The 27,726-nt window shown below is 37.1% G+C and overlaps 1 protein-coding gene across 1 annotated transcript in view; it reads left to right on the top strand.

Moving 5' to 3' along the window:
* MYO10 (myosin X) overlaps positions 1-27,726 on the top strand; it is a 254,020-nt gene that overhangs the window by 84,667 nt on the left and 141,627 nt on the right. The gene's annotated exons all lie outside the window — the stretch shown is intronic.

The following is a 27,726-nucleotide window of genomic DNA, read 5'->3' as shown; positions in this document are numbered from 1 at the left end:
CTTAATGAAGTCATCATTCTGGCTTATGGTTATTACTTCATTGCTTTTAAGTGTTCACAAACCATGTGGTCTGCATTCTTGCCTACTCATTGTGAGTGTTGCTTTGTGACCTCCAGATACAGTTTTTCTCTCAGTTTCAAAATCAGGGCATTTGCCTGTTTTTGGTCTGCTGGAACACCTCCCATTTTCTTCCATTCCTCAGAGATAAGTGACAGCTCTTGGGCAGTCACATCCTCAAGTTGTTTCAGCACTGTGCTTAGGTGTAATTTGTACAGGCCCACTGACTTCAGCTAAAACAGGTAGCCTTTTATTATCTCCTTACTTAATTTTGGTTTTCAATTTCCTCTGAAGCACTTTAGATCTATCCTTTCCACTCTGGAGATCATTCTTCTTGATAGGAAAGCAGAAGCAAAATAGCAATAGCAGAGATGATCCACTTCCTTTCTGTGAGATCATAGCCCTATCCGCTTCCAGGACCAGAACGAATATTTCATTGTTCTTTTCCCCAATATAGTGAAAAAGCTCTTTTTGTTGTTCTCAGCATTTTCTTTATAAAGACTACTACAGTCAGAGATTGGATTCTACTGTGAAAGACTTCAAAGAAAACTTTGTTATAGTTTTAGTGGTTTGGCGTATAGAAATGTCAGGTAAGGAAAAAACACACATACACACACACCTCTTGGAGATATTTACTTATTTTTTTTCTAGAAATAAGTACAATTAGGGGGCTTTTTGATCTGTTAAATGAAATTGTTAGACTATAAACCATGCATGTGCTTTGGTTTGCTAGAATTCATGTATAGCCCTTTCTTACCATATTCTGCTAAATCATATTTAGACAAGGGTATAAGCAGGATAGGGAAGGATTGAGTATTTTTTAAGGATCTAGAAATTTTGGATGCTTAATTGCTGTAAAATAATGATGTTTTTAATCTTCCTTATTCTTTCTTTTCCATGCCTCGAGGGCTTTCAGTCCTAACACCTCTGCCTTGCATCCTTTTGTTTCTAATACTAGACAATAAGCATTTATTTAGTGCCTACTATGTGCTAGACACTGTGCTGAGTGTCACGGATACAAAGACAAAAATGGTACCTGCTCTCAAATAGCTCACAGTTTAATACAGGAGAGAAATGCAAAAAACTGTATGTAAGTAAGATATACTTCAGATAAATTGGAGATGACTACTGAAACATTGGTTAATCAGTAGACATTTATTAAGCACTTAGTATGTGCCATGAACTGTGCTAAGTTCTAGTGTTAAAAAAAGAGTCAGATGGTGTGAAAATAAATGTTAAAAGTTTAATAAAAAAAAAAGAGAGTCAGATGATGGTCACTGAAACAACATGCAAACAGAAATAGGGGAGAATAACAGGGAAGGCACTAGAAGGTTGATATGAAAGAAAGTTAAACCAAATTCTGTTCCCCCTTTCTGGTGTCATAATTAGACATCCTACATTTTGTCACATTGTAGATTTGATTTTACTTTTGTTGATAACCCAGTGACAATAAGTTGCCAAGGTCAGTCTTTGTTTAGTTTTCCTTAGTGCCAGTTAGTATTGCTGACTCCAGGATGTGGATCAAGAGGACTTCACAGATCACTGGAAAAATACCACATTTCTAGGTACACACTTCTTCTATTAATGTGGTTGATGGGTGAATTTTGCAGCATGTGTTTAGAAAATATTTATATTCCTCTAACACCTTTGTTTAAATATACTGCTTTTGGTTAGGGGAATGGCTTCTGTGAAAAGCAGGCTACAGTTCTGGATTTTCTAAGGTAATCATGTAGCACAGTTTAGTCTAAATAGTATGTGTGCTTTAGCAGGGTCCAACCTTCACCTCATTTCACAGTTGAGTTCACAGAGTTTGAAGAAAGGAAATTAGTGCACAAGGTCAGACTTGACTGGATATAGACCAGAACTTAGATTCCTATTGGCTGCCTTATATAAATATACATCCTTCCATCTTCATCTGAATACCAAGACTATCCAGTTTCTGATAGTTTCATTCACTTAGTTAATACTTGAATTATACCAATTTTCCATTTTCTTTTTTTGGGGGTGGGGTTTGAGAAGAAAGGGGAGGACAGCATCCTTTTCTTTCTAATATGCACTGTAGTTATTCGTTTGACTTCTTGCTTGGTGAGTGTATTTTTTTATGTGAGAGAAAGGGAATTTTTTTTGAAAAATTAAAAAGGAAATTTAAAGATGATACAGTAACAAATATATAGTCACAATAGTCTTTTTTTGTGTGTATGACTGGCCTACCTTAAATATTTTTGTAAAGATAAACTGTTTTTTGAAAGTGAAAATCTTGGGGAGGAGCCAAGATGGAAGAGTAGAAAGGTACACATATGCTACCTCCAAAACCACAGCCCATAAAATACCTGTAAAGAAGAACTCCCAACAAATTCTGGAGCAGCAGAAGCCACAGAACAATGGAGTGGAGGAGATTTCTGTTCCAGAGGGACCTGAAAAACCGACATGAAAGGTCCATAGCACACCGGACTGGGAGCAGAGCCCAGCCCTGCCTTGGCTGCTCAGCACTGAGAGGAGCAGATCGAAGCAGGCTTCAGGGACAGAGTCTCCAGCAGCCGCACAGGTCCCTCCACCCAGGGGCGCTAAAGGTCAGTGAGAGAGTCTTTTCGGCTCGCGGAGAGGGGAGCGGGGTGTCTCCATAACTCAGGCCCCCTCGGGAGGCAGCAGCAGAGGCAGCAGGAGACAGGGGCTCCCAAAGCAGGCAGGAGCTCAGATCCATTGTTGAAGGTCTCTGCACAAACCCCCTGAGGGAACTGAGTCCCGTGTGGCTGCCCTGCCCCCACCTGAGCACCTCAACTTAATCTCACACTGAATAGCAGCCCTGCCCCTGCCAAAAGCCCTGAGGCTAGGAAGCAACATTTGAATCTCAGACCCCAAGTGCTGGCTGGGCAGAACTGGAGGTGAGGTGGGTGTGGAGAGAACACTCAGAAGTCAAGTCACTGGCTGGCAATATGCCCAGAAAAGGGAAAAAAAAAAAAAAGACCATAGAAGGTTACTTTCTTGGTGAACATCCTTTCAGATGAGAAAGAACAAGGCTTACCATCAGGGAAAGACACAGAAGTCAAGGCTTCTTTATCCCAGACATCTAGAATAAATATTCAATGGGCTCAGGCCATGGAAGAGCTCAAAAAGGATTTTGAAAATCAAGTTAGAGAGGTGGAGGAAAAAGTGGGAAGAGAAATGAGAGAGATGCAAGAAAAGCATGAAAAGCAGGTCAACACCTTGCTAAAGGAGACCCAAAAAAATGCTGAAGAAAATTACACCTTGAAAAATAGGCCAACTCAATTGGCAAAAGAGGTTCAAAAAGCCAATGAGGAGAAGAATGCTTTCAAAAGCAGAATTAGCCAAATGGAAAATGAGCTTCAAAAGCTCACTGAAGAAAATGGTTCTTTCAAAATTAGAATGGAACAGATGGAGGCTAATGACTTTATGAGAAACCAAGAAATCACAAAACAAAACCAAAAGAATGAAAAAATGGAAGATAATGTGAAATATCTCATTGGTAAAACAACTGACCTGGAAAATAGATCCAGGAGGGACAATTTAAAAATTATGGGCCTACCTGAAAGCCATGATCAAAAAAAGAGCCTAGACATCATCTTTCATGAAATTATCAAGGAAAACTGCCCTGAGATTCTAGAAGCAGAGGGCAAAAGAAGTCTTCAAGGAATCCATAGATCACTGCCTGAAAGAAATCCAAAAAGAGAAACTCTTAGGAACATTGTGGCCAAATTCCAGAGTTCCCTGGTCAAGGAGAAAATATTGCAGCAGCTAGAAAGAAACAATTCAAGTACTGTGGAAATACAATCAGGGTAACACAAGATCTAGCAGCTTCTACATTAAGGGATCAAAGGGAGTGGAATATGATATTCCAGAAGTCAAAGGAACTAGGACTAAAACCAAGAATCACCTACCCAGCAAAACTGAGTATAATACTTCAGGGGAAAAATTGGTCTTTCAATGAAATAGAGGATTTTCAAATTTTCTTGATGAAAAGACCAGAGCTGAAAAGAAAATTTGACTTTCAAACACAAGATTGAAGAGAAGCATGAAAAGGTAAACAGCAAAGAGAAGTCATAAGGGACTTAACTAAAGTTGAATTGTTTACATCCCTACATGGAAAGACAATATTTGTAACTCTTGAAACTTTTCAGTATCTGGGTAGTTGGTGGGATTACACGCACACACATGCACACACACAGACATGCACATGCACACACAGAGAGAAAGATAGCACAGAATGAATTGAATAGGATGGGATCATATCTTAAAAAAATGAAATTAAGCAGTGAGAGAGAAATATATTGGGAGGAGTAAGGGAGAACTGGAATGGGGCAAATTATCTCTCATAAAAGAGGCAAGCAAAAGACTTTAGTGGAGGGAAAAAGAGGGGAGGTGAGAGAAAAACATGAAGTTTACTCTCATCACATTCCACTAAAGGAAGGAATAAAATGCACATTCATTTAGGTATGAAAACCTATCTTACAATACAGGAAAGTGGGGGAGAAGGGGATAAGCAGGGTGGGAAGATGATGGAAGGGAGGGCAATGGGAGGAGGGAGCAATCTGAAGTCAACACTCTTGGGGAGGGACAGGATCCAAAGAGAGAACAGAAGCAATGAGGGGCAGGATAGGATGGAGGGAAATATAGTTAGTCTTACACAACACGACTATTATAGAAGTCATTTGCAAAACTACACAGATACAGCCTGTGTTGAATTGCTTGCTTCCCAAAGGGAAAGGGTGGGGAGGGAGGGATGAAGAGAAGTTGGAAGTCAAAGTTTAAGGAAGAACTGTCGAGTACTGTTCTTGCTATTAGGAAATAAGAAATACAGGTAATGGGGTATAGAAAGTTGTCTGGCCCTACAGAACAAAAGAGAAGAAGAGAGGGATGATAGAAGAGAGGGCAGATTGGTGATAGGGGCAATTAGAATGCTCGGTGTTTTGGGGTGGGGGGAGGGAACAAATGGGGAGAAAATTTGGAACCCAAAATTTTGTGAAAATGAATGTTAAAAGTTAAATAAATTAAAAAAAAAAAAAAAAGCTCAAGTGATACTGTGTGAATTCCCATCATTTTGTTTTCTCTTTCAGCCTTAAATTCTCTCCCCCCCTCCCCTTTTTTTAATGCCAACACTAGGTAAGATGAGTAAGATGACTGTAAAAACAAACAAATAGCAGGCTTTCTAAAGGAGCAAATCTTTGAAAGTCAATTTTGATGGTTCTGATTTGAAATATGAATAATACCCTGTTATTTGTGTAGTACTTTTAGCACTGCCTTTTTACAGAATATTATCTTGTTTCCTTTTCACAACAACGTACAGCAAGTTGAGTTTGTTTTCTTTTTAAGAAAGAAAAAACTGAGGTAGAAAGAGGGCAAGTGAGTTGTTTATGATCACACAGCCAGTGATAGAGCTAGTCAGTCTTTGGTTCTCTTGATTTTCAGTACTGGCCTGTTGGCTTGATAGCTGTAGATCAGTTTTGCTGGATGATCAGGCAAAGCAGGACTGCATGACTGACTAGTCTAATACCTTAGTACTTTATTACTAATACTTTAATAACCATCAGTTAGAGGTAGATGTACTGTACTTCATACTTCCATAAGATTTTGTTATGTCTAATACCACCACTCAGTTTTTCTTGATATATTGAATGCTTTTATTTAAGGAACAGCAAAATCTCATTATAGCTTTATATAAAGCTTTGCCATACTTGATTCATATCATGCTAAAAGTTTACAAGTTCTCTGTATAATATTTACTATTTAATTTTTTTTAACCTTCTACTTCATTCTTCTCTCCCTCCCACAACCCCCATCCCCCTACCCCAAACAAAAGCTTGTGTCCTCAGTAATAGTATATTCATTGTCCTGTTGTGATGCTCCTGAGCTAGTTTCAGTAGGCAAGATGATGGGATTTCCAGTGTGTTGGGAACTTGAGCTAATGTGTGTCTCACCAATTCAAAAGAGCAAGCCCAGCAAGACACCAGAATAATGAGGCCAGGACAAAGGGAACAGTGGGTTTTATTATTAGACACACTTTAAAAAGCTTATTAATGAAAAATAGTTTGCAAGCAAATTTGGCAGAAAAGTTAACTTCCATTGTTAAAAGTTCAAATAGAACTTGTGCTTTGTTTAAGGGAAGGCTTGAGTCAGTTGTTAATATCTTAAAGCACCAGAGTAGCTTTTAAAGACTTCTTTGTGAACTACAACCTTTCGTCCTGGCTCTGGTTTAAAAAAAAAACAACAACCACCAAAAATGGAAATTATACTCTAATTTTGATAGTTTATGTTTATAATTTTAAAAACTGGAGAAAATCTAGCATCTCCTAATTAAAAAAATTTTTAAGTAAATCTTTTAAAAATAACTAGCAGATCTTTTGGAGTATATTGTTTTGGTTGTTAGTATTGTTTGAACCATGTTTGATTGATTATTTGAATTTCCTTTTATAGGGGAATATATGCTTCTTTAAGGGCTTTGTTTAGTTAGTATGTATACTAATCTATCAAAAATAAACCTGATAAACAAGTAATAGAATTTGGTTTCACAGTTTCTAACTTTTTTGTATTACTTATCTGTCAGACAAGTTTGCCTATAAAAAACCACTGTTTTAGTCTTATAATATCTAACAAATATAAACAATTTCACAATAGCCTTATTCCTCCTCTTCTGTGAAATTTTTTCTTTTCCTTCTTTATAGTGAAAATGTTTTTATTAGTACTCCATATTTATTGGCTTCTACTTTACTTTCCACATCCAAACTTTTTATTGTGGGCTTGTTGCTTTATTTATAGCAGTTGTTTTAAAACACTGCCAATTATGGCCAGCTACCATGACCATATGTTCATGTATTTTTAACTGGACTGGCAATGTTTCACTATACCCCTATAAAAACACTTTACAGGTGCCTCAAAAATGGGAAATATTAAGTGTTATTAATGATTATGTAAAGTAAAAAGTATATCTAAAGATTTAATTGTAGGTTTTTCACTTCTAATGCTGCATGTTAAATATGTGAAAATATTCATTTACTATTAGATACATGAGCAGATAAGACCGTGTATGGCTCGACACAAGTTTTCCTAACCAGCGCCTTCCTCTTTCTACCTCACCTTGTTATCAAAAGTCTTCCCTTCTTAAGAAAACTTTCGCTTGGCCCCTTTGTCCAGTCTTAACTTCCATCTCTATCTTTCTCTTCTCTTACAGGCAAACTTCTGAAATACTGGTATGTTACCTGCTGCCTCCAGACCATTCCTTTCTTATCTTCCTGATCCAACTTTATTCCTTGACAAAACTACTTTCACAGGTCATCAGTGATCTCTTAATTGCCCAGTCACTGGACTTTCTCAGCATTCATTTGTATTGATATTCCAGTAGCATTTTATATTCCAGCTTACCAGATCTTCCCTCTTAACACTCTTTTCCTTTTGCCTTGTTTTTTCTGTCACTATTGAATTCTGAACCACCCACCACCACCCTCAGCCTCTTTGGGTTCTTCTGTGTCTCCTTCTCAAGCTCATCTTCATCTTTCTGACTCATAGATACAGATAAGTCACATGGCTCAGTTCTTAGACACTTATCTTTCTTTCAGTGTTTCTCTAGTCATAGTCAGCTGAATCTTTCTCCTGATTACAGATGTCTTTCTATGCAGATGAATCTTGGATCAGTAACTACAATCTTGCTGTCTCTAGTACCTGTAGGCTATAACTACTCAAATAGTGTATCTGGAAAGATACTACCCTCTTTTCTGGATACTTTGCCTTGAAGGTGGGGCTGTATTTCCAAATGTGAGCTTGGCTAACCTAATTTGGGGCAATTATTGGTGGTACCACCCATAGTAGTGTTCTTAGACCTTATTCCCCTCCATATATTCTTACATTCTAGTAACACTGGCTTCCTTGCTATTCCTTACACAAGATACCAACTGTATTTTCACTGGTTGTCCCCCATCTCTGGAATTTTCTCCCTTATGTCTGCCACCTGACTTTTCCTGGTGTCTTTCAAGTCTACCTTTTGCAAGAAACCTTCCCCGTTCTCCCTTAATGCTAGTGCCTTCCCTCTGATATTACTTCTAACTTTCCCTTTGATTTCTTTTTTGTACATAGGTATTTACATTTTGTCTCCCCCATTACATGATGAGAACAGGCACTGTTTCTGTCTTTCTTTGTATCCCCAGTGTTTAACCCTGTTCATGGAATATAGTAAGTGCTTAATAAATGCTTGTTAAAAGTTATTTTATATGATTGTGATTGAATACTATTATGCTATAAGAAATGACAAGCAGAATGCTCTCAGAAAAACTTGGAAAGATTTACATGAACTGATGCAAAGTGAAGTGAGCAGAAGCAGGGGACCATTATATACCTTTGCAATGCTCCTTAAACTGGGGTTGTGACCCACAGCGTAAGAAGCACTCAAGGGTCGCAAGTGGAAAAAGTTTAAGAAGCCTTGATGTGCAGTAACAGCAGTATTATATGAAGATCAAATGAATAACTTAGCTATTCTCAGCAATACCTTGATCCAAGACAATTCTGAAGGACTTATGATGAAAGGTGCTGTTTATTTACAGAAAAAAAATTGAAGGAGTCTGAATGCAGATTGAAGCATACTTTTTCATTTTCTTAGTTTTTTTTGTTCCGTGTTTTCTTTTAATGCATAACTTACTTGGAAATGTATTTTGAATGGCTGCATATGTATAACCCATGTCAAATTGCTTAGGGGGTCAGAGAAGGGAGGGAAGGAGAGAATTTTCAAAATATGAAAAAAAAATATTAAAGTTTTTCCTGCAATTGGAGAGAAAATAAATTTTTTTTTTAAAGTGCTCGTTAACTTGACAACCTATAGAAGAAGCAATTCTTACTTCCCAGTGTTCTGTTATACTGGTAATATACTGGATAAGATATAGTAATTCCCTAGGCTCATCCCAGATCGCAAGGGAGATAAATATACTTTAAAGACAAACACTTAAAGGTTAGAAAACTTAGGAGGTCTAAGTCATTATGTCTTACCCATTTATTTAGTAGGTAACTCAAGCAATGCTTGTTAAATTGAACTTGCAGGTCTAGCGTCCTGCTTGCAAATTTGTACTGCTTCCAATGTTGCACTAAGTTTTCTCAGGTAGCCTGTAAATTAGAGGTAAATCTCCCACTTTAAAACTAATTTGGTCAAGTAGGTATTCCATAGCCTAGTACTGTGGAAATAAATTGTAGATTTGAGGGAGCTAGGTGGCACAGTGGATAGAGTACTGGGCCCAGAGTCAGGAAGACCTGAGTTCAAATGTGGCCTTACACATTTGCTAGCTGTGTGACCCAGAGCAGATTATGGCCTCCACTTGCCTCAGTTCTCAGCTATAAAATGGTTATGATAATAAAAGGACCTACCTCCCCAGGGTTGTTGTGAGGTTAAATGAGATAATATTTATAAAGCACTTAGAAGTGATGAGGGCATAGCAGATACTAAATAAATTCTACCTATTGCAGTTATTATTACTCTAGAAATACTCACTGAAATTCTCTAGGCAGCCTGGGTGGCACGGATAGATCTCTGAGCTGGAGTTGGAATGTAATAGCACCTGCATCCCAGGGTTGTTTTAAGGATCAAATAAGATACTATTGACTTATAATAAAAGCACTCTATAAATGTTAACGATGACGATGATGAATTTGGGGCCATCTAAAACTGATGTATGAACATTGAAACAGAACTTTGATTGAAATGAGCAGAATGAATAGTGAACCCATTAGAAGAGGACATTGCCTGAGCTTTCATAGCTTCGAAAAGTGGTAGTGGACAACTGAACTACTTTACTTTTGGACAAGGGTTTGTTTTTGCCATCTAGCTCTCGCCTTAAAGTATTGTTTGGACAGGGTTCATTTGGTCATTCACAGAGAGCTGTACTGTCAAAACATACTGAACTTTATATGATAGTCATTCTGATATCCCATTTGTGTTTGAAGTTCAGATTCCAAATTTGAATATTACTTAAGTTTCTCTATTTTTGTCATGGAGTTATTATGTGGGAAGAAGAAAGCCACACTTTGTAAAAGGGATATGGACAGAATCTGTTATTTCATTGGTGTAAGGACTTCCCAGTGAGGAATTTTCTCTACCAGTACAGGTTAGAACCTTTTCCCCACTTAATTGCCTTGTAGAAAGTGTCCAAGAACACACTAAGAGATGTGACTTTTCCAGTGTCTCACGATATCTCTCTCTTTTTGTTTCATCTAAGTATCCAGAGTGCCTAGCATAGTGGCCCTATTATAATAGGTGGTTAGTAAATCTTTATTTAAACCATTCTTTTAAAAAAAATCGCTACTTTTTATTTGTGAGTGGCAGTAGAGATGACTGCTTGAATTTTAATGCACATAGTGTATAATCAAATCCTGCTGCAGTGGATTTTGTGCGACTGTTCAAGTTATATATTACACTTCCCTTGTATTTAATGTCACTTGAAATAATCTGGTCCCCTGCAACAGGTGCTTTGTAAGTACCTTGATTATGCAAGGATTATTCTTAATGATATATCATAATTGTAATTTGACTTGTGTATTTTCACCTGACTTTTGTCCTTTAAGTGATTTGTTCTTCTTAGAGATTATTCTCTTTAAAATATTTTAGAGATAAATAGCAAAATAGTACTTTGTGCCTGTGTAATTACAAATGAAAAGTCCAACTACCCTATTTGTCCACTTTTCCCTGGAGTGAAAAAGTGAGTATCCTCTAGATGGTTCCCTTGGATCTCTGAAGACTTAAGAACCTAGCAACAAAACTGCCCAATTAAAAAAAAAAAACACCATTGAAACATTAAACTATTGGTTATTTTTACTTAGGTTTAGGAAGCAAAATAGATGAGGAGGAGTTACGATAAAAAGGAAACAAAATTAGCTTGATTGGCAATGTTTTAAAAAATTGATTTAAGGGGGATAACCTAGATAAACCTCAGTGACAATTCACCAGTAATAACTTGTCCTTTCTTAAACTCTGTAGAAACTTTGAGGTGCTGAGTAAATGTGAGTTACTGTTACTAACAAAAGCTGACCTGTGCAGGTATGATAGGGTGGGGAATCCTGTAGTTGTCTGTTCTCATAGACCTGCCTCTTATAGGGCAGAGTTCAGTGTCAGTCACTTTCACCCACACTCACCCTTTCTGTGGCCACTGTAACTGTTACTACTCTTAACCATATTATTTTCAGCGGCTATGACACATCCTGCCCTACCTTTTTGTTCTACCGTTGATGAATAGTGTTTGGTGTATTTTCAGGTGATGAAGTTTCTTTTTCTAGGTGTTCCCTGTTGTTTATTTACCATTACTCATAGGTAAACAACAGGAATCAATTTTACCTATAGGGTAAAGGTAAACAACAGCAACTGTTAGGGGACTGTGGAACTCTTGCAGGATTGATCATGGCAGCCTTTTTTTTTTTTAAAGTTAAGTTTTTTTAAATGTATGGAATGAAACAAGAATTTCCATAACATAATACAATAAAAAAGATGATTGTGCTTGAAACTGTAAATTCACTATGCACAACTTACAATTCCTTTTAAAATATACAACAAAGTTATCATGTAAATCCCCACCTCCGACCCCACCTCTGTCTCTGAGATGGCTAACATTAGACAACCTTTCCTCTTGAAAAGGATTATTTGCTTCATTTTAACTGTCTAGCAGCTGAAGTCTTAATTCAATGATTTAGGAGAGAGTTTTGTTGTCTTTTCGACTTGCATCCTTCTGAGGTAACATGAATATTGCAAAGATCCCTTGAGTTTGGGTTAGCCTGCTTTTGCTTAATCCCAACTCTTTAGATTTTAACTTGGTATGTCCAGGGCCTGAAAATTGTATATCTCTACATAGTATGCACCTGATAAATGTTTGTTGAATTGAAATGTATTTCAATACACATTCTTATTTAAGGAATTCATTAAGTATATCCAGAATCAAAAAGTAAATAAATATTTATAGAAAAAAGATCTGTACTTAAGAAACTTTGACTTAGAAGAGGATATTATGGGAATTAGAAGTAGGATGAATTTCAAGAACTCTGGCATGGTTTTTATTAATTTTGCTTAAATGTTGCTCAGTTGGTTTTGCTTACAAATTCTTCTTAGGGCTAATTTATATATTCTGTAGTAAGTTCATTGTAGTTACTTTATTTACCATAGATAAAATTAAAATAGCCTCAGTTGCTTTTTTGGACTATTATGAATACATGTAAATATTATATTATTTCTTCCATTTTGCTTACAAAAATGTCATGGAGGCAGGTGCCATTTTTCTGTGTAGCTAGTTTGTCATTGTAGCTATTTGAGCACTAGTATCACGGACCCAATAAAAATCTAATCCCTACAAGAAGCCTTTAGTACTTCACGCAGGTAGCTGAGTGTTTAGAACGCTTGTGCAAAATTTGTAGTTGGGATCACCTGAGTTAAAACTGTGCCTCAGACATTTTTCTAGATGTGATCCTGGATTTGTCACTTAACATCTCCCTGCCTTAGTTTCTTCACATATCAAATGAGGCTGCAATAACATTTACCTCCTAAACTCTATATGAGTGCTTTGTTGTTGTATCCCAAAAATGTAAATATAATCTTCTAAGTTTATGTGAATGTCTGCATCCACAAGAGTCCTACTTATAGAAAAATAATATAGAAAAAATGCAGTATATAATTTTCAAGATTTCTTTCAGATGCACAGTTGGACTTTACAGATTGCTGTAATTTGGGCTACTGGACAGAAAAGTCTGGTCTAAATTAGAGTAAGGTTAGAGTACTGATGATGATGAAAAATGTTATCTACCTCCTGACAGATGATAGGTTCAATATGTAGAATGAGACATGTATTTTAGACATGTGGGGATTTGTTTTGCTTGACTGTATATCTATTGCAAGAGTTTTGTTCTCTACTCTCTCTCCTTCCCCCTGGGTTGGAGTTGGGAAAGAGAATAAATAAATACTTGTTAATTGAAAAAAAATTGAACTAAAAAATCAGAGTAGGGTTAACAACATTTCAAACCATTGAAAATTGTAAGTAATGAAAGAATTACAAAGCCATTAATTTTCAAATGTATACTGTCACATACTGATTCGCCAATAAAGTTTCAAAGCCAGTGCCCTTCTACGCCAGATTTATCGAATAGTTAAGGCATATTTGTAATCCTCATCTGTTTGTGTAGAAAGTTTGCCAAAGTCCTTTAAAAAATACAAAGTATTCCAGTTCACAGTAGCTTAAACAAGATGTTTAAAATGCTGTTTACAGTAAAGCTTTGCCTAGTAAAGCACTTTTTCCTAAGGGCCAGCTTGAATATCACATAATTTAAATTGAATAGAGTTTAATTGTTAAGATTTTACTATGTCGACTTTTTTAATCTACAAGTGCTTGTTGAATGACTTGATGATCAAGGATAAAACAAAGTTAGTTTCCTGGGTAGAAAACCTTTTATGCACACTCATCAAGAGTATCTTGTCTACAGGCTGAATCCAGCCATTCTTCCATCAGGGAACCAATTTAGCTAAACTGGATTTAGTGGCTCTTGAGTGCCAGAGATCATTCTCTTCACATACTGTGTCATCTCTTGTTTTCTTCCCTTGCTCTTGAAAAAGTTACCTTAGCGTAAGATCCATCTTGTTTAGTAGCCTTCAAACACCAGAAGGAAGGAACAAGATTTACTTATAAACAGGTATCCAGTTCTTTACAGAACAGGACAGATTACATTGGGGTAGTGGGGAGAGGAGATGAGCCAGAAGGGCATTGAATCAAAGGAAAACAAAAAGGGACAAGTAGGATAAGAAGAAAATAAGTATTTATTAAGGTTAAGTCCTATGTTTACTGGAGAATCGTGGAATCATGTGTTGTTCAAAGTGAACTGTGTATCACAAGGAAATACCTGTGCCCTCTTATGCCTCTTCCTCACGTTGTTTGTTCACTTTCCCCTTTAGTAACCTCCTTGCCTTTATCTAACTTACCTTTCTTTCCTCCTGTACCAGTCTTTCCCCTTGCATTAGCACTTACGTGCCTTCTTTCCTATCATAGAACTACTTTTCAGGCTCACTGCCTAGAATATAACAGGTGCTTAATAAATGCTTATGACTGACTTTTTAAAAAGCCTACGTAAAAGGTAGGACCCAGTTTCCTCAGCTCAATTAATGTAACTAATAAAATGTCCGATGTCCTGATATCTTTATAGGAGGAGAATGCCTTTGTGATGAAATTATGGAATGAATCGCAGGTGTAAACTAGGTGTGAACAAATCCTTAATCCTTTTTTGGGAGAAATAAGTTCTACAAGTCAAAAAATGAAAATGTGTTGTCATTTATTGAAAGAATTAGGCACACTTCTGGTTTTTTTGTATGTCACAGCAGGGATTCCAGAAGTGAGGAAAATCAAGCTTCTGGAGTGATTGAAGAGACACATCCTTTTACCTATACAAGGGGGCAGGGGATGACAGTTAGGGGGAAGGATCACACTGCCCTTGTCATAAACGAGATTGAACCAGTAATAAAAAGTGCAGCCAGCTGAGAGAGTACAAATTAGACACAGTGAGGTACAAGAGTACCAGTCCTTGGAGCCAAGTAGAGAGCTGTGTCCTAGAAAGGAGCTTGATGCTTTTATGGAGTGAAAAAAGGACTTCCATTAATTAAGAACTGGGGGTTTACCCTTGGTGTATATGAGTTAATTTATGGCTGATGCTTCTGTTCCTCTCCCTTTCTCCAGCCCAGGGACCTTTTGTATATAAAAGGAGAATGTGGCATTGCTTTGGGGTCGGAATGTGTTTGTGACAACTCTACTTGCTGTCCCTATTTGGTGATTGCCTGTTTCTGAAGGCTGATTGAATCTTGCTAGCTAATTGTTCGTCTGTAAGGAGCACATAAGATTAGGGGCTCGTGAGCAGCAATGATACAGAAATTTCCTAATCCTTCAGATCCTGAGGGGAAAGAGCTGTTGGAGCTATATGTGAAACCACATCTCTCTTGTCTACTTAGGCTTCTGATACTCCTCCTTGTCACTCCCTTACTTTAGATTCCAGGTGACTCCTTTTCACATTTATTGCCATGTTGGTATGAGACAGTTTTGTGGTTCATATGAGAGTGAGGATGTGCAATTCATTTGGGTTCCCCTGTAGGTCTGTCTTGTTATTTGTGACTACATGCTTGTGATACATGGATCTGAAACAAATTGTACCCCAAAGCAAAGGAATATGTGAAGGCAGAGAAGAGAATGAGAGAAATGAAGATTGCATATATTTGTTTATTTCTAAAGTCATATAGAACTATGTTGTTGTTTTTCAGTCTTTTCTGACTCTTGACCCCATTTGGGGTTTTCTTGGCAAAGATACTGGAGTGGTTGGCCATTTCCTTCTCCAGATCATTTTATGGACATGGAAACTGAGGTAGAGTTAAGTGACTTTTCCAGGGTCAGACAGCTATTAAGCGTCTGACGTCGGATTTAAAGATGAGTCTTCCAGACTCCCGGCCTGGCCCTCTAACCATGGAGACACCTAGCTACCATGTAGAACATAAGATCATAGATTTAGATCTCAAAGGTACCTGAGAGCACCCTTTGAGGCATAGTAACTTGTCTAAAAACTCACAAGTTACATGTTGGAGAACCTGAATTTAAATTCCATTAATGGGAGTCAAAATTCAGTGATCTTTACTCAACTTGTTTTGAGAAGACCTGAAACACATGAATTTAATTAGTAGCTTCTTGTAAACAAATTTTCAGTTTCCAGATTTTCATCCTATCTGGGTATAGAGATACTTGAACATATTTTCTTCATCTTTCATCTTTACTAAGTACATGCGTGTGATGTAACTGGTCTGTTTTTTTTGTTTGTTTTTCATCATCTTTCCATGCTATTTGAGAGTGAAAAAGCCACTGAAATTGTAGTTGTAAACATGACAAAGGACAAATATGCTTAGTTTTGCATTTGGAGGATATGACATAGAAAACTGGGGGAGTCATTTACTTTTTAAAACCAAAAGTGAAATTCACAGTTAGTATTAGTTGAAAGAATATAGCATTCATATGTCCATATGGTGGTAACTTTATGTCTGTAATATAGGTAAAAATTTGAATAATTGTATTTTTTTTCCTTCGAGATGTCACCAGAAAGTATGGATCCTTCACTCAATTTATTGTAGCTGCAGGAGAAGATATATGAAAAATGACATTATTGACTACAAACAGGAAATTCATTATGTTCTTCTTGTAACCTTTGCTCCTGGAAGAACCACTGGAAGGAGTTGGTCTGATTTAAATAATTTCCTTTTAACTTTAAAGTGCTCTCAGTGTGCCTGGATGATTTGACCATATTTCCTATTAAACTTGAGAGTCAACCCTTAGGGGTTTTTTCGCTTTTTAATATTGTTTGGGTTCGTTAAAACACACTTGCACAGAAGTATTCATTTGGAGGTGAGACCTTTTTAAAAAAAAAAAAATCATAGTTCTTTCTTATCCTTTTATTTTTGTTATGTGTCTTCATGTTCATTTGCATGGCTAGAAAACTTTTTGAGGCACTTTCAATATACACACACATACACAATTTACACACACACACACACACACACACACACACACACACACACACACACACACACCTCCCCACTCCCTAGTGTTCCAAGGGACATTTTTGGCAACTTTCTAGATTTTTCTAGAAAGTAATCAAACTATGTCTTCAGATGTGCTAATAGAAGGAAGAATAACACATTTTTATGACACTTTTTAATATTTACAAAGTTTAATTTGATCCTCACAACAATTCTGTAAATGCATAGTGTAAGTGTTTTCTCTACCTTATGGGCAGTTGAAGCTCTTGACAGGCTGAGACTTGCTGAAGGTCACGTGGATACTTAATAGCTTAGCTGAATTTCAAACTATGTCTTTTGATCCCAGATCCAGAACTTCATTCACCATATTGTGAACTGTGGCCTGTTCTGTAGAAATTTGCCAAGCCAGCAGCCAAAAACAGAAGTACTAAAGTTTAAGACTTCTTAATTTCTGTTTCATTTAGTGTAATAATAATGATAATATTTTATATTTGTAACATATCTTTGACTTTCTCAAAATGATTGAAAGAACTGAAGAACAAATAGGTCTACATAGAATCAATGACCCCTTGTTCCAGTGTATTTGTTAGATAACAGCTAACATTTAAAAATTTCCCACTCTCCTCTTGCTCCTCTATCTCTTTCCCCATAACAAAGAATAAAAAACAAGGAAAAAGTTCAGCAAAATAACCATTGCATGGAAAAAGCTTGAAATCATAGAATGTGTTCCACACTCATAGCCCCCAATTGTGCAAAGGTGGGGGGGAGGGAATGAGAAAGTGTTTTCTTATGGCTAATTTTTATTAACAGAATTTTTTTTCACCTTCTCCCCCACCCGTCTTATAAACTGGGAGAAATAAGAACATAGTTAAAGGGGAAAAAAGAGTGACGTTAAGTAATTGGTTGAATATAGGTTATTAATAGCCATGAGAGCATGTTTTTTATTTTTTGTTTTTAAATTTTTTGTTCTTGTTTTTATTTTTGTTTTTCTAAAATCTTGTCATTGTGTCTCGCCGATTTGTTGTATCAATTAGCTATTCTATTTATAATTTCAGTAACAAAAATGATCCAGCCTGGCTAACCTTGTGGAGATAAGTAGAATTTTACCGAAGTTTTCAATTCGCAGTCCAATATCCTGGATTTCCTTTTGGAATTTTTTTCTGAAATACTTTTATCAAACAAGTTTAAAAAAGATTTCCCTCTCTCCGTCCTTTTCTCATAATCAAGTCAGTAAGCCAGCAAGCATTTATTAAGCATTTAATCTGTTTCAGGCATTCTATGGGAATACAAAGAAAGACCAACTCAGGCCCCCCCCCCCCCCCCCCAAAAAATCCCTGCTCTCAAGAAACCCCCATCCTAGTGGAGCAAGTATTATGTACATTACTGGTAGATGAAAATCATATACTTAGGAGGTATCTGAAAGAGGAAGCATTATCAGCTCAGGGGGAGCAGAGAGGGCACTCCTGGAAAAGAACTGCTCTCTCTGCCTTTGAGGTAGGATTTCAGCTGAGTCTTGAAGGAGGAGTTCTGGGGAAAACAAGGTGAAGATCGGAGTGTAGAGAATTCTAGAGCTTAATGGAGGACTGAAGGCCTGGAGTCAGGAAGATTGAGCATTTTGCTTGAGGTATTTCAAATAAGCCAATGTAACTGGAGATTTATAGCACTAAGAGGAGAGTAATAAGACCTTTTCTTTTGGTCTGGACCTGTGATTTCATTGGTGTAGGGAATTCTTAGAAAGTCTTCTACAACCTATTCTCCTGGAGACTTGCCTGGAGGCACTGGAAGGTTGGCTTACCCTGGGTTTATATGCCCAGGAAGGGGCAGCCAGCCAGCCACAGGACTTGAACTCAGTCATTACTCAGACTCTCTATCCCAAAAGGATAACTGTAAATAAACAATTTGAGAAAGGCTAGGCAGAATACTGTAGTTTCGCTGACTAAATATTGAAAGTTTAACTCCAGATTAGTAACTAATACTTTCTCATCTTTGATGAAAGCTGTGCTGGGACTGGCAGACACTAATAATCACAGGCCCAGGAAGCTGCTTAACTAGACAGCCTTTCTGTTGTTGTGGAGCTCTAAATGAGGTATCTGTATCGCACAACAAATAGGTCACATGAGCCATTGCTAAGTAATGTAATTATTCCTTAACTGACTTTGAACTTTTCCTTGAAGGAAAAAATACACAGAGGAATAAGCATGCCAAAATTGGTCTATTTGAAAGTACTTTTTTTGGAGAGGGGGAAGGGAGGCAATTGGGGTTAAGTTACTTGCCCAAGGCCACACAGCTACTAAGTGGCAAGTACTAAGAGGCTGGATTTGAATTCAGGTCCTCCTGACTCCAGGGCTATTGCTTTCTATTCACTGAGTCACCTAACTGCCCCTGGAAATACTTTGACCATTTTCTCCTCATCTTTTGTCAGTCTTGTCCACTTCTTTATGTAAATCCTCTGCAGGGGAATCTATCCAGTGAATATCTCTATGCATACACACATGTACATATATCCTTATGTTCCCCCACTTTACAAAAGCACTATGTACACAAATTAAAACAAAAAAGTAATTAGCCAAGGTTCACTTAAATAACAGGTTTCTCTAATGCATTTAAAAATATATTTTAAAAATATTTTAAAATATAGATCTATTTCAAAAGCTAGATAAACTTTTCAGAAATACCCTGAATTTGAAAAGGAAATTATTTGTAAAATATATTGTCTTCAGCAGTATGTCTCATTAAGGCTTTCTGGGTAGACCAGAGGTGTCACACCCTATTGCAACACTGTGGAGCCAGATCAAAAAGTAATTGGGAAATATTTAACAAAATAAGTAAAAACACAGCAGAACATAGATAATGTTAATAGGTGGTTTTGTGAGTCCATATAAGGCCAAGCCTCAAGTACAGTTTAGTGGCCCCTGTTTCTGTGTGAGTTTGACATCACTGCTTTAGAGTACTCCATTTGGACTATTTCATGCTGATACCAAATATTAAAACAAGTTCTCTGCTCCAAAAATTCCATCACATAGTGTTTCATTTGTCTTTATAACTTCCTGCCAAAGAAGTGAAGCCAGGTTAGGAGATGAAGAAGCTGCAGCATGCAGAGATGAAGTGATTTACCCAGGGCTCCCTGTGAACATCTTTGGGTCTTTGTGTGTCCCCAGAGTTTAGCACAGTGCCTTGCACATAGTAAGGACTTAAAAAAGGTTGGATGACATTGAAAAGATACTCTCTGCTGTAGAGCTCATAGTCTAGTGGACACTGTGTGTCTGTGTCTTTGTCGTCTGCCTGTGTAGCACCAATGCGATATTTACAGTGCCTATGGCAGCCATAAATATCCCAGCACAATTCTGAATGGCAGAATACCAGAGACTTTCCACCTGGGAGACAAAACCAAAACCTTTATTCAGACACCAGAAAGCCAAATTCATCATAGTAACAATGCCCTGCTGGGCTTCCCACAAACCAGCACCCTTAAACAAATGACAAACAAGCTCTCTCACTCCCTACTCAGGAGCCTGCATCCTTCCTAGCTCTGACTGCTCTCTGACTCCTTTCCTCTCAGCTCTGCTCTAGCTCCATCCCTTCCTGTTCCACCCATTCAGCAAACTCCTCCCTCCTCAGACTTCCATGTGACCCAGGCAGGCCACATGGGCCTATTAATGAATGGGAAAGATCTTACCATTTAAATAACCATTACAGTCTGTCTGTCTCTCTGTCTCTCTATCTGTCTGTCTCTCTGTCTCTATCTATCTATCTATCTGTCTGTCTGTCTGTCTGTCTGTCTGTCTGTCTGTCTGTCTGTCTATCTATCTATATCTGATGGTCGGTGACCGATCTGAAATGAGAATGCCCATCTCCCAGATATTCAAGGTATATCATAAACCTTTCAATCTTTAGTGTCCTTAGAGCAGGGAAGAGAGTGAAGGAACAGTTAGTAGTCACAGATGTTTTTCTGTTCCCCCAGGGCCAGATCTCCTTGGGGTGTGATTTCTGACCTGATTTAAGAGAAGCTCTCAACTTTGCAGAGCCCTTCCTCACTTAAATCCATTTCATTTGCAAGTCATGGCATCACCTTGCTATGGTTCTCTTTGAGAATGAAGGACTAACAACATCTGTCATTTAAGAATCGGGGGTAGGTTTGGGGGAGTAAGCAGGCAACCCTGGAGATCTTGGAGTGAGTCCCAGATACTCTCAGGTGATCTAATTATTTAACCTCTGACTGGGGTTTTTGTGAGGAACTTTTTGTTGCTTCAAATTTTAATAAAAGGCTGAAAACTAAACCACTCAGTCTTCTTAAGAATGTAAGATAATTATTTAGAAAAGGGCAGTTTTTATTTTCTTGTTTGGTTATCTAGTTGATGAGTCTTTGAATAACTTAATTTGACATTCTATTTCTGCTTCAGAATATGCACAGAAATTACCAAGTTTTGCTGGAGATTTTATTACAGTATATCATTCCCTGAAAAAAAAAAAAGCACTAAATTCAGTCTAATAAGCAATAACAGTGTTACAAGATGTATTGTAAAATGCAGTTTCTTCCTCCCTTTCCTCTTAATGAACTTAAGCTTTTTGTTCTGATTCTTGGGAATAAGGAACTTTATTAAAATTTTGGCTCGCTTATTAAATACAAAGTAAGCAATGCTGCTTGCTCTGTAATGTCTAATGTGAAAATATTGTTAAGCATAGGAAGTTTGGAATGTTATGTAGTAAATTAAACTTTTAAACAACTAGACCTATTCAGTACTTCATTCTGTGTCTCATTGACTGCAAGGCTACTGTCTCACTCTTGGCATTTGATTACTTCTTTGACTCAATGGATTACTTTTAAAAAAGCAAAAATAAGGCCTTAAAAAAATTTAGGAGGAAAATCATAAACCTCTCTTTAATGACTTGAAAAATGAACTTTGCCAACAGAGTCAGATCATTGTAGTTTACCCAGCACAAACTGCTCTTTTTCTGGAAGGAATAAAAGAATTTCATGTTTAACCCTTTCATTTGTTTTCCATGTTGCATTTTCTTTCTTATAAAAAGGAATTAAAATTGTTAGAACGAAAAGGAACCATCTAGTTCACTCTTCCTTGTTTTTCAAATAAAGAAACAGGCCCAGAGAGCAAATGACTTGTCTAAAGTCACACAGCCTTTAAGTGAGATGGGAATCCATAACAAATTAAGTGGTTTTTGTTTCTGCTTGTCTCTTCTTTCAGATATAAATTTAAATAGGATGATGATGATGCTTATGTAGATTTTACTGTTACTAGAGTTCAAATAAAAAGGAGCCCTTTTGTCTCATATCTCTCTAATAAAAACCAATTATCTAAGTTATGTAGGGAAAAAGCACAAATAAGACCAGGAAATATTATTCAGTAGATAAGAACAGTTTGCAAAAGACAAATTTCCACACTTTTAACAAGCAAGGGCAAACCTTATATACCAAAATAGTCCTAGCACCATTTTTTAGCATAACAAAAAAGAAAAAATACAAAAAGAAAACAAAAAACAATACCTGGAAATAAAGTTGGTGACAGTTGTTTAGCAAAATAACTGAGCAAATTGAGGTACGTGAATGAAATGTGCACTAGGGAGACTGGAAAGGATGGAAAGGGCTATGACAGAAATAGAGATGTCTGAAAGAAAGATATTGTCTCTCATTTTATGGATATGGAAACTGCGGTCCCGAAAACCTTATCCATGATCACATGGGGCATAGTGTCAGAGGGAGGATTTGAACTCAGGTTTCTTGTGGATAGCTTTGCGAGTTTTATTTAACCTCATTTTGTCAGTCATTCAGCAAAAAAAGGTACCTTTTATGTACTAGATGCCATGTGGAGATTTTAAGGGATATAAAGATGAAGATAACTTAGCTAGATAGAGCACTGAGCCTGGACTAAAGAAGATCTCAGTTCAGATTTGGCCTGTATGTATGGGTGGATGTGTGTGTATGACTATGAACTATACATATATGCTGTATCTGTACATAATTGTACTAGATATGGTAATAGAATTTGATCCTTTAGGCATTAATGAGTCTTAGGCATTAATGAGTCTTAAAAGATTTGGGGAAGGTTGGGAACTAGAAAATTATTTCCCTAAAACAATATTTCAGAACATTGTTTAGATATTCAGTAGTATCATTATAGGGAACTCCCAGTAAAGGAATTTCCTATACCATTGTAGATCAGCAATAGTTCTACAATTTACAGTCAGGAGATTTACTTGGGGCCACTGAGAAGTCAAATGCTTGCCTAGGATCAAACAGCCACTATATATCAGAGACAAGACTTAATAAAGAACCACACTGGCCTTCTGTCCACTACACGCTGGCCATCCTGACTCTAAGACTACTTCTTCTACTATTTCATACTGCCTCTAATTTTAGAAAATTTTTATTTCTAACAGTGGTAGTTGGCATGTGGACATCTAGGTGGTGCAGTGGATAGAGCACGGGGCCTGGAGTCAGGAAGACTCCTCTTCTTGAGTTCAAACCTGGCCTCAGACCTTATTAGCAGTGTAACCCAGGGCAAGTCCCTTAACCCTGTTTATCTCAGTTTCCTCATCTGTAAAATGAGCTGGAGAAAGAAATGGCAAACCACTCCAGTAACTTTGGCAAGAAAACCCCAAATGGGGTCTTGAAGAGTCAGACACAACTGAAAAATGACTAAACAACAAAGCTTTGCATCTGTATAATACAGTTCAGGATTTATAAATGCTTTGCTCACAGCTGCCTCTGTGCACTCAGTTTTTCAAATACAGCTGTGACTCAGAAAGGGTCAGTGACTAGCCTGGGTGCACACAAAGCCAGGACTTTTCCTCTTGACTCTCAGTCTAGTATTCTCTGTACTATACCATAGAGCCTTCAGGAAATGAAATAGAGGTAGAAAGTGGTGTATACAAGTATTCATTTTTGGAAGTGCTTATGACATGATATTGAATTTCAGAAAGCCTCTTAGGATGCAATATTTAGCTATAGAAATTAGGGCATTAGATTGCATGTCTTACTCAAGAATTAGTCATGCTAGGCTAACCTTATTTCCTTTTTTGACAGGATTTTCAAATTTATTAATCAGAGGGATGTGGTAAATAAGAGTTTACTTAAGATTTGAGCTGAGCTTTTTGATACAGTATCTTATGTTGTTCAGGTAGACAGGAGGAAGAGAGGTTGACTGAGTAATAGTACAGTTCGATGGATTCAGAACTGGTTGGCTGGCTTGATTCAGAGTAGTCTTAAGGTTCCACATTAACCTGACATGAGGCCTCTAGTGTAGTGTCCCCCAGATCTGTGATAGTTTCTGCTTTTGAGATTTTTAAACATTAAAAGTTGCATTATAACTACAGATGACAAATTGAATAACAGGATCCAGAATGATTTCTATAGGGTAGAAAATTATACCGAATCTACTATGATTGAATTTAATAGGGATAAATAGAAAGTCTTAAACATAGAAAATTATCTTAAGTAAAAGAGAGACAATTCAAAGTTAGACAGTTTACCTGAAAAAGATCTGGGGTTTTAGCTAAACGTTGTGATCTGACTCATAACCTGAGAGTCAACAAATTAAGCATCCACTATGTGGCAGTCAGGGTGCTAAGCACTGAGGGTGCAAAAAAGGCGGAAGGCAGTCCTTGTTCTGGAGGAGCTCACAGTCCAATGGGGAAGACAGTGCATAAAATGAAGCTGTGTGATGAAGTTGTTCAGCAGGCTTCAGAATGATCTGAGGTGTGTATTTCCAAATTGATTACACCTAGCAGACTGATGAGATTTTAGAGATGATCAAGGCCAGGAGAATAGCTGGGTGGGAAATGATCCAGCATCCCATAAAGCAAATGGACTACATTAAGAGAGGAATACTTGTGCGAATAAGGAGCTGATAATCTCATTGTATTGTGCCCTGGTTAGACCAAATCTGGAGTATTTTGTTCAGCTCCAGGCACCACATTTTAGGATTTCAGGTATGGGTTTGACTAGATGGTTTCTGAGAAAAAACTATAAATAGTTGGAATTTTAGGTAAGTATATTACCCTTAAATACTCATTTTCATCAGTATTATTTAGATACACATGTGTATATGTTAAAATTAGTACATACTTGTCAAGTATTTCTCATCTGAGTTTTGGAGCTCTCTCATTCATAGTTTATTTCTTTCCATAATCTAGCTAGTTCCTATGTCTTAGATAATGCAGTCATCTTCTAAATTATTTTGTATTGTAAGTTGTCCAAATTTTTTTTTTTACCTTAACTTTACCATGTGGTTCTTGAGGGATTTCCAGTCTATAGGTAAATGAGAAAACTAGCTCAGAATAGAGTGGACACATCCATGTATGCACATTTGTGCATAGAAGAACATATACAGTATGTTCTTTTGTCTTAAGGAGGATGAATGAGGGGGTTTTAAGTAGGTACATTCTTTTAGAATTCTAAATGATTTTAAGAATGATTATCAGTAATAACACAAAGTGTTATAAGATACTTCACAATGTAGGTTGTATATTACTGTCCCATTTTACATATGAAGGAAATTAAGGCTCTCAAAGCTTAAACAACTTGCTATCCATTGAAGTAGTAATAGAATTAAATAGGAGAGTTAGTGAGTATAGAACCTGAGCTGGAACCCAGGGCTTCTGATCACAAGCCTTCCTCCTATTTGTCAGATGATTCATGTCTCTCTGTAACTTAACCTGTTGGGTTTTGTATTCTAAGAAAAATTGCCAATATGGTGGCAGGTTTATTTCCTTCAGGATAAAATATAAAATCCTCTGGTTTTTGAAGTCCTTTGTGAACCTGGCCTCTTGCTCCATGTCTTCTTTTTACCTTACTCCCCTCTAACTACTCTGATCAGGTGTCACGATCACTTTGCCTACCTCCACCCCCATCCCACCCTTCTTATACCTAGAATTCTGTCCTTTCTCATCCATCACCATCTCCTAGCTTCTCAGGCTTCCTTCATGTCCTAACTAAAATCCTATCTTCTTCAGGAAGCCTTTCCCAATCTTTAATGCCTTCCCTTTGTGGATTATCTCCACTTTATCCAGTATATCTCTTTTTTTGGACATAGTTGTCTGCATACTGTCTCCTTTTTAAGACTGTGAGGAAAGCAGGGAATGTTTTTTGCCTTTTCTTGTATCCCCAGTACCTGGTACATAATAGACATTTATTAAATTCTTGTTGACCTTATTCATAGCTCTTGTAACTTTACTCTTTTGTTAGCAAGGGGAGTAGTGTGTTTGGGATTGTTCAGAGTATATCCTGGGGACTTATCTTTGCTAGAATAAGGTTGGACCAGCAAGTGTCCTTCGCTAGGAAGGCTGACACTGGAGGGAAAGAATGGAAGGGAAAGCATTTATTAAGCACCTACTATATGTCAGGCACTGTGCTAAGAACTTCACACCTGTTACTTCTTTTGGTTCTCATGACAACTCTCTTTTATAGGTGAGGAAACTGAGGCAGTCAGAAGTTAAATGACTTGCTCATATGTTTGAGTTCATGACAACAGAAAAAGCATCATTCAAAAATAAAGCCGTTGATTGGGGGCAGATGGGGACACTTCAGAACAGCTATGATTTCATTGATTTGAAGTGTTTTCACTGATGTAGATTGCAACCCTTTTACCTTTTAAAAAAGCTGATATTTCATAATTTTTTTTAAAAAATCATTTTCTGGTGATGAGCTTCCTGAAACTTAGTTGGATTAGTCCTGAAACAATAGTCCATCATTATGTTGGAACTCTTCATATCTACCAGAGCTTCAGCTCCATTAACATAGATTTTGAGAATCCAAGGTCACCTCCACACCATTACCGAGGCAACAGAGTAGGATCTTAGAGGAGGAATTTGGGAGTGTAACTTAGAGGTATTTTACATCAATTATTGATTATCTTTCTTATTTTATGCCACAGTGTTTGTCACCAAATGGCCAAGTCTTTTTGCTTTTGTGTTTTCCTTCCCTCTTATTATTATACTTGAGACATGCTTCTGGAGTCTTTTTTACAAGTGCCATGTGTTCACATGCTGCTCTCTTTTCTAGTACCTTGTCATTGTGGGCAGTGTTGGCAGTGCACCACAGCTCTCTTTTCTTGCACAGCCAAGCTTGGTCCATTGCCTAGACCTTAAATGCACTCATGTGACATTGACCACCACAGAGAGGAGAGACAGGCAGGCAGGGCACATATAACTGGCACTTCTGATTCTGGCTAGCTGTGCACAGGTATGGGACACAGAAGGGCCTATTTTATCTCCCACTTTAAGGCAGCTTCAAGAATGTAATTCTTCTCCAGAAGGTTTGATGGATCAGGCTCTGCCCTACTTTGTGGCAACTCTTTGTGTAGTTTTGGGCAGCTCTTGGTCTTCATGTGGTAGAAAAAGTTAGTCTTGAAGTTTCAAGGAGTCTTTGGAATAGGGTTACCCTGAGTTCTATACACTTTTACAAATGTTTTGATAATCATTTCAGTTTTATTGGTTTCCTTTGTAATTCTGTGTGTTTTTAAAAGTAGTTTAAAAACTATTTTTCTGAGAGGGTCTGTAGATTTCACCAGACTGCCCAAAGGAGTCCATGATAGGAGAAAAAAAGAAAGGTTAAGAAGAAGCTTGTCATTTTTGATGTTTTGGAAAAATCATTGGGTTGGTATTTTTTTTTCTCCTGATGATACCTGGTGACAGAGAGTGTACTAATGTGCCATTCTTTCCTGTAGTAATAAGCAGTTTATTGCTATATAGGGATCTTAATAGTTCTTAAAAATAGTTGCTGATTATTATTATCTCCGATAAGGATTATACTTGTAAAAGTATAATTCTAGCAGTTTGGGGGAAAACTTCTCATGTTCCCTATTAATAATAAATAGTCTTTTCATTTTAAAATCATTTTTGCAGATATTACTATTATATAAAGTTTGTCATGTAATAATGATATATAAATTGACAGTGAAGTTCCCTTATTAAATAATTATTATTAAATAAATATTAAATACTTTGCCATATACAGATTTGTATGTGTTAGTTGCTCAAATCACATCCCTAAATATGACTGTTGTATGGTTAATAGTGTCCTTAATCATCATTTACAAGGGCAAACCACTCCATTTCAAAAAGGAATTTTTGTCCACTAAACAGTTCCATAGAAAAAAAAGATATAAACCATTTAATATTTAGATGAACTGATTATC

The sequence above is a fragment of the Notamacropus eugenii genome, chromosome 4 (assembly GCF_028372415.1).
Source record: "Notamacropus eugenii isolate mMacEug1 chromosome 4, mMacEug1.pri_v2, whole genome shotgun sequence".
Lineage (NCBI taxonomy): Eukaryota > Metazoa > Chordata > Mammalia > Diprotodontia > Macropodidae > Notamacropus > Notamacropus eugenii.
The sequence above is the reverse complement of the archived record's forward strand: the minus strand, read 5'-3'. Positions and strand labels throughout refer to the sequence as shown.